Genomic DNA, 8,290 nt, shown 5'->3' on the forward strand with positions numbered 1-8,290 from the left:
TTTATATGGCGGTGGCCATCTTTATTTTGCCCATGGTTGTGTTGTTGGAGGGCTTATTTTTTGCGTTAGGCCGACGTTGAGGCCCGGTTTGAAGAAAGGTGGAGTGACTCCTCCCCAGTTTGTGGGAGTGAGTCGTTTGTTGGGCTTTTTGTGGGGCCCGTTTATTGTTTTTGGGGATTCATGTGGGAAGGGCTTTTCATTTTTGTGTAATAAAAAATTATCTTTATTCATGCAGTCTCCATGGTTGTTCTTCTTAGTGTTTGTTGGCTTCGCCGGCTGAGGGCTTGCGGAGCGGCTGCATTCATCTTCCCTCATGGCCCCTGGCCATTCCCTGACAGGAGGCTTAGAAGTACCGTGTAATAAGGTGGCGTCGTGCGGCCCTTGTCGCTCCCTCCTGGGAACGTACTCCTGCTCCTCCTCCTCCTCCTCCTCATGCTCCTCCTCCTGAGGTGCTGGTCCAACGTCAGGTGGCAGTGCCTGAGTCCTGCGGATAGCCAGGTTGTGTAGCATGCAGCAAACCACCACAAATTGGGAGACCCGGTCCGGCGAATACTGGAGAGCTCCTCCGGAGCGATCAAGGCAGCGGAACCGCTGCTTGAGGACCCCAATAGTTAGCTCGATGATGTTGCGGGTGGTTTGATGGCTCTCGTTGTAGGCCTCTTCAGCAGCGGTCCTGGGCGCGCGGAGCGGGGTCATGAGCCAGGTGCACAAAGGATAGCCTTTGTCCCCGAGTAGCCATCCTCTTGGGGGAGGCTGTGCCTGGAACATGTCATGCACAGCACTCTGCCGCAGGATAAAGGCATCGTGGCTGCTGCCTGGGAAGCTGGCATTGACTGCCATGATGCGCTGCTTGTGGTCACAGACCAGCTGCACATTCAGAGAATGGTAGCCCTTCCTGTTGCGAGACTGCTCGCCATGCTCCAGAGGGGCCCGCAAAGCCACATGCGTACAGTCAATGGCGCCCTGCACCAAGGGGAATTCCCCGAGTCTGGAAAATCCCAATGCGCGCTGATGCTGGCTCTCCAGGGCCATGGGGAAGGAGATGAATTGGCTTCTCCTTCTGAACAGTGCTTCGGTCACCTGGCGGATGCAGCGATGCGCGCCGTACTGGGAGATGTTTGCTATGTCCCCAGCAGCGTATTGGAAGGAGCCGGTGGCATAGAAGTTCAATGCCACCGTCACCTTCACTTCCACCGACAGAGACGTCCTGCACCTGAGCTTTGGCCGCAGATCTCGGCGAAGCAGGTGGCAGATCTCTGCAATCACCTCCTTTCGGAATCGGAGCCTTTTAACACATCGCGCGGCACTCATGTTTAGGTAGGAGCGCTGCTGGCGGTATAGCCTGACTGGGTAAGGCCTACGTGGCCGACGCCTGTAGCCCCCTCTGCCTCTAGCCAGGGCTGCCCCTCTCACAATGCGTCTGCGAGCCCTACGGACATGGAGCTGCAGCTCCGCGTTGGCACCCCATGCAACCCCCATCAAATCCTGGCAAACACTCTAATTTCCAAAAGGCCACTTGCAGCGCTCTGGCCTGAGTCCAAAAATACCTGGCTCTTGCTGCTTGAAACCAGTTAGCTATCCTCCTTGTTGTGTCTCCAGAAATGCGTTGCACAAGAGTGTTTTCTGAAAAAAGGCTGGCCTTTATACTGGAGAGTACGTCCCCTTTAATTTGTGCCCCCCGGGGCCCGCGCTGGTTGTGTTGCGTTCCTTTTTCCAAACGCTCCGGCCGCCAGCCGCACAATGGGGCGGTCCGACTGAAGTTTGGAATCGGGGCGCACAAAGGGCGTTGCACGAGGATGTGACGTCATTTTCTGCGCGCGCATCCGGGCGGGCGCTAAACTTTGCGCCGGCGCTAACGGGCAACTTAATTTGGGGCGGGGCGCAAACTGCGCTGCGCCCGGGCGCTACACGCATAGCGCCCGAAAAACACTTCTCTTAAGGCGCTAACTGCTGGCGCAAGCGACTGAAAATCTAGCCCTAGACATCTAGTTCCCTCGTCTAGATCATTAATATATATTGTGAATAACTGGGGTCCTAGCACTGATCCCTGCGGTACCCCACTAGTCACTGCCTGCCACTCGGAAAAAGACCCGTTTATTCCAACTTTTTGCTTCCTGTCTGCCAACCAGTTCTCTATCCAAGTCAGTACCTTGTCCCCAATCCCATGTGCTTTAACTTTACACGCTAATCTCTTATGCGGGACCTTATCGAAAGCCTTCTGAAAGTCCAAATACACCACATCACACTGCTTGTCCAACATCCAGTCCTGGATGAGCAGAAATTTTCTCTAACTAAATATTGGGAAGAGCTGTCTTCGGTCTCTGCCACAAACTCCATTCCCGAGCCACCGGCTCCATCCCTCTCCCTGGTCACTGCCTGAGGCTGAAGTAGACTGTCATAACCTTGGTGTCCTATCTGACCCTAAGATGAGCATCCGACCACATATCCACTTCATAACTAAGACCACCTACTTCCACCTCCATAGCATTGCCCGCCTCAGCCCCGCCTCAGTTCATCTGCTGCTGAAACTCTCATCCATGCCTTTGTTACCTCCAGACTTGACTATTCCAACGTTTTCCTGACCGGCCTCCCATCTTCCACCCTCCATAAACTCGAACTCATCCAAAACTAGCATAAAGTCCAGTTCACCCATCACCTCTGTGCTCGGTGACCTACATTGGCTCCTGGTCCCGCAACGCCTCAGTTTTAAAATTCTCATCCTTGTTTTCAAATCACTCCATGGCCTTGCCCCTCCCTATCTCTGTAACTTCCTCCAGCCCTACAACCCTTCGTGATCTCTGTGCTGCTCAGATTCTGGCCTCTTGCACAGCCCCGATTTTAATCGCTTCACCATTGGCGGCCGTGCCTTCAGCTGTCTTGCCCTAAGCTCTGGAATTCCCTCCCTAAACCTCTCTGCCTCTCATGTGGCTCAGTGTAAAACCTCTCTCCTCCTTTCAGATGCTTCTTACAACCTACCCTACCTGTCCTAATACCTCCTTATGTGGCTTGGTATCGATAAGGCTCCAGTGAAGCGTCTTGGGGCGTTTTACTATGTTAAAGGCACTATATAAATATATAAGTTATTGTTGTTATCTCGGGATCCATTTTACAAAGTGAAATCATTTTCTGTGTACTTGTGTTGATTAGAGAATCTATCGTCGGGTAACTGTTAAAACGTGTTGTATTAGTTGGCGGTTTTCTCCATGCAAGTACTTCATAACGCACAAGAAACAGTGCACTGCTCCCTGATTGAATTTCCGAATTAGATCGGCCTCCGAATCAATTTCTTTCCAAATATTTGTTAATAGCCTTCTACTTGAATTAATTAGTCACAGTGAGTGACTGCAGCTACGCTTTTAAAGGGTACCATTTCAGTTCTGTAACAGAAGTTCTGGTAGCAGATACTACATTGTAAAAGATGTCAATATTTTTGGAGGGGTAAATCATTAGCCTGCAGATTGTTGCACATCCTCATTGTAAAAGCAGCAACGTTTTAAATAAAATGTCTGTTCGCTGTGCTACTTTAACGCATCTTAATTCAGATGCAGGGTCGACCCCCGGCGCTCGCCACCCGAGGCCCCGGAGACTCGCCTGTGCCAAAGAGCCCGGGCTCAGTCCAGCAGCCGCTCCACTTCCACAAACCACACGGCAACTTCCTGATTTTAAATTAACAGTATAGTTTTCTTTTTTTTAAATTGCATTACTGATCTGCATCACACGAATAGCGAGAGGGAAAGTAAACAGTGTGAATGATACAAGAACATTTCACATTCTGGAATTGTGAAGTAAGTCATGCATTTGTTGGACTGCAATGCATGCGTTGCTGGCGCCGGAGCGACAGTCAATCCGTAGCTCTGAACACCCGGAGCCGGGCAAACTTCCCCGGACTAAAGTGTAGCCTGGAGTCCTGGGAAAGAGCAACTTACCCCGCACAACCCGCTCCTGCTCCGATAACTCGCGTCTCCTCGCCGTCAAACCCCAATGCAAACATCCATTTACAGCACACCGGCAAAAAAAAAACACAATTTATTATACATATATATAAAAAACCTGTTGTCACTCGAAAGTTTTGACAGCGGAAATTCAACAGCGGGAGATGAGTGACAACTAAACGAACCATTCACCGCCGGGACAATTTGAACTAAACTAGCTGCAAACCAATGATGTTACTGAGGCGGGGCTTCCTCTGGCCAATCAGCAGACGACGTTGGGACGGCTTAATATTTCAGTCATCTCGCTCTCTGAGCTGTGTTCCTAGTTAAATATTTTAAACTGTCTCCTTTCTTAAAGTTTGGGTGTTTTTGGCTTACTTAATACAAATCACAGATACGAAATCACAGGAAATGTACATATCCGGCATCTATCCCACAATGTGGAAAACTGCCCAGGTATGTCCTGTCCACAAAAAGCAGGACAAATTTAATCCGGCCAATTACCGCCCCATCAGCAAAGTGATAGGTGGTGTCATCAACAGTGCTATCAAGCGGCACTTACCAATAACCTGCTCACTGATGCCCAGTTTGGGTTCCACCAGGACCACTCGGCTCCAAACCTCATTACAGCCTTGGTCCAAACATGGACAAAGGAGCTGAATTCCAGAGGTGAGGAGAGAGTGACTGTCCTTGACATCAAGGCAGCATTTGACTGAGTGTGGCATCAAGGAGACCTAGTAAAATTGAAGTCAATGGGAATCGGGGGGGAAAACTCTCCACTGGCTGGAGTCATACCTAGCACAAAGGAAGATGGTTGTGGTGGTTGAAGGTCAATCATCACAGCCCCAGGACATCGCTGCAGGAGTTCCTCAGGGCAGTGTCCTAGGTCCAACCATCTTCAGCCGCTTCATCAATGACCTTCCCTGCAACATAAGTCAGAAATGGGCATGTTCGCTGATGACTGCTCAGTGTTCAGTGCCATTCACAACTCCTCAGATAATGAAGCAGTCCATGCCCTCACGCAACAAGACCTGGACGACGTTCAGGCTTGGGCTGATAGGTGGCAGGTAACATTCGCACCACAGAATTGCCAGGCAATGACTATCTCCAACAAGCGAGAGTCTAACCATCACAACTTGACATTCAACGGCATTACCATCGCCGAATCCCCCACCATCAACATATTCGGGGTCACCATTGACCAGAAGCTTAACTGGACCAGCCACATAAATACTGTGGCAACAAGAGCAGGTCAGAGACTAGGTATTGTGTGGCGAGTATCTCACCTCCTGACTCCCCAAAGCCTTTCCACCATCTACAAGGCACAAGTAAGGAGTGTGATGGAATACTCTCCACTTGCTTGGATGAGTGCACTCAAGAAACTCGACACCATCCAGGACAAAGCAGCCTGCTTGACTGGGACCCCATCCATTACCTTAAACATTTACTCCCTCCACCACCGGCGTACCGTGGCTGCAGTGTGTACCCTCTACAAGATGCACTGCAGCAACTCACCAAGGCTTCTTCAATAGCTCCTCCCATACCCACGATCTCTACCGCCTAGAAGGACAAGGGCAGCAGGTGCATGGGAACACCACCACCTCCAAATTCCCCACCAAGTTACACACTATCCTGACTTAGAAGCATATCGCCGTTCCTTCATTGTTACTGGGTCAAATTCCCTCCCTAACAGCACTGTGGGAGTACCTTCACCACACGGACTGTAGCGGTTCAAGAACACGGCTCACCACCACCTTCTTAAGGGCAATTAGGGATGGGCAATAAATGCTGAGACAATTGAAAATCTCTATTAAGCCTTTTAAATGAACTGTTTTGATATCTTGAAAACAGAGAGCTATGTGCTGCTTACCTTGCACTCCCCAGCCACAGTCTGAGGGGATTTTTTTTGCTACCCCTTTTATAGCACCTCACCCAAGCACTTTCAGGCCCCCTTGGTTTTGTGTCAATTGCATTCAAATCACACTGGACATATCAATTTATGCCCATTTTACATTCAAGCATATTCTAATTAGATTGGCAGACAATTTCAAAGTATCTTGAGATCAGGAAAATGAGCGCTGAACTGGACGCATTTTTGGGTCTACCAGGATGCACCCATGCAGAATTTGCAAATGTGAGTTGATGATTTTCCATATAGCAGCTTTACAAATAAGTTCCATCAGTACATGGCTGACAAGGCCATAGAATGTGTGGAGTGTGCCTTCACTTACCTTTTGAGGTAATTATCTGCTAGGCTGTAATAGTGGAGAATACATTCCACCAACATCTAGTTATACAATGTTTGCTTAATGACTTATGCATGGATTTTGCTCCATAAGAAAAGAATAATTGTCATGACTTATGAAAGGGCTCTGTTTGTATAATATAGAGTTGTAAAACCCTATCTTGCATTTAGTAAATTAAATTAGTGATGCAACTTCAATTTCGAGAGGAATAATACTTTACTGTTCTAAATGGAAGCTATTTTAGAAAAGGAAATTAGAATGACTTTTGAGAGCTACATGATTTAGAAAAATAGCATACCCTGTACGAGATTTATCTATAACGAGGGATTTAATTCACTGACTCTGCTTGCAGAATCCAATGTCAGGAGTAGGCATCTTTCCAAGAAATAAACTTTAAGTCACATGAACTTATGGGTTTAAATGCATGTTTGTTATATTTAGTAAAACAAAGACTTCAACTTGGAACCAACAGAAGTTTAACTGGGTATAATTTCCAACTGGCTTTCATGAAATATGACACCAACAGATGAATTCCTAAAGATGCACAGGATAAAAGTTCATGAAAAGCCAAAATAGCAGCAACGTGAACTCCAATAGCACTGTGTTTCAAACCAACATCAAATAAATATCGTAAACAATTCAAAATTATGTTAATATCACAAAAGACAAGGCTAACACATTCCTCGGAAAACTGTGTTAAATGCTTTTCATTTGCTGTTGTAAACCTTGATCGGAGAAAATCTATAGCAATCTATTAGGGTATCAACTATCTTTGTCAAGTAACCTTTGCATTAATCTATACCTTTTAATAATCTGGCAATCAATCAGAATTATTCTATAGCCTGGAACTCCTGTTCCTTCTTGAAGCGGAAGTCACATGAGAGACCAACAGTTGGGTCAGAACTATTTCTGCCAGGTTTCCACTCCTTGCAATTTCAACTGTTGGGTGGCGGGGGGCAGGGAGGTGCTTCTTTCAACTGCCCCCAGTCTCAATGTCAATTTGGGGACATGTCTGGGAGGGGGATTCCTGGAAATTCTGCCAGGAGTATGTACACCATCAGGAAGCAACGAAGGAGCGATTCAGCAATGTGTGCAATCTTCGGCCTGATTGGCCTTTGGTCCCCTCTCTCAGATGAGGAAAATGCTTCTTCAAGATTCTGGCTCTTCTGCTGAGCACCCTGTAGTGCCAGGACTGATATGGATGCCCGTCCCTGATATGGTAATGCTGCTGTCTCTGACTCCATCATGACCCCATCCCAAATCCCAGAGTAGTGGGCAGAGGTTCTGGCCTACTGTATTTCTGACAGCGCAGTTTCTCCCTACAGATTTTTATCTACAAATTACTATGCCAATTGAGAAAGTAGGTCTTTCCTATTGGGCAGGGGTTGAGATTTCTTGGCAAGGGGTAGCACATCCAAGAGCCATATAGTTCTTGGCGAGTAAAGCATGATCAAAACTACCGTTGCCCTTTCTTAAGAAATTTTCTCAACAATATGTATTCATATTGTGCCTTTAGTGTAGAAAAATGTCCCTAGACTCTTCACAGAGGTGTGTGGAAAAAAACAGTCATCAAGTCAAAGGGCTGAATATTTACAGCGCCAGGTTGCTTAGGTGGGAGAGCGGAGTTTTGGACAGGATGCCCGGAAGTCTGGGTTTACCCGCATGCTGTGGAGTGTTAATTCCACAGCGTGTGACTTTTGGCCCTGACAGGATCATCGCCCAGAAGTCAGCCTGATTGACAGGCTTGACTTTCAGTCAGGCAGGGAGCACTCCGCAAAAGTGCCATTCACAACTCCTCAGATAATGAAGCAGTCCATGCCCGCATGCAACAAGACCTGGACGACGTTCAGGTTTGGGCTGATAAGTGGCAGGTAACATTCGTGCCACAGAAGTGCCAGGCAATGACTATCTCCAACAAGCGAGAGTCTAACCAACGCCCCTTGACATTCAATGGCATAACCATCGCCGAATCCCCCACCATCAACATCCTGGGGTCACCATTGACCAGAAACTTAACTGGACCAGTCACATAAATACTGTGGCAACAAGAGCAGGTCAGAGGCTAGGTATTCTGCGGCGAGTGTCTCACCTCCCGACTCACCAAAGCCTTTC

General features: G+C 48.0%; 1 protein-coding gene across 1 annotated transcript in view; it reads right to left on the bottom strand.

The window, feature by feature from the left end:
* LOC147124422 (tumor necrosis factor alpha-induced protein 8) overlaps window positions 1–4,072 on the bottom strand; it is a 205,900-nt gene extending 201,828 nt beyond the window's left edge. The window contains exon 1 of the mRNA XM_085986954.1: window positions 3,927–4,072. The gene's annotated coding sequence lies outside the window, so the exon portion shown is untranslated. The remainder of the gene's footprint in view (window positions 1–3,926) is intronic.
* Window positions 4,073–8,290: the final 4,218 nt, after the last annotated feature.

This window comes from Somniosus microcephalus, chromosome 1 (assembly GCF_052327205.1).
Source record: "Somniosus microcephalus isolate GS21.2 chromosome 1, FLI_Smic_1.0, whole genome shotgun sequence".
NCBI classification, from domain to species: Eukaryota; Metazoa; Chordata; class Chondrichthyes; order Squaliformes; family Somniosidae; genus Somniosus; species Somniosus microcephalus.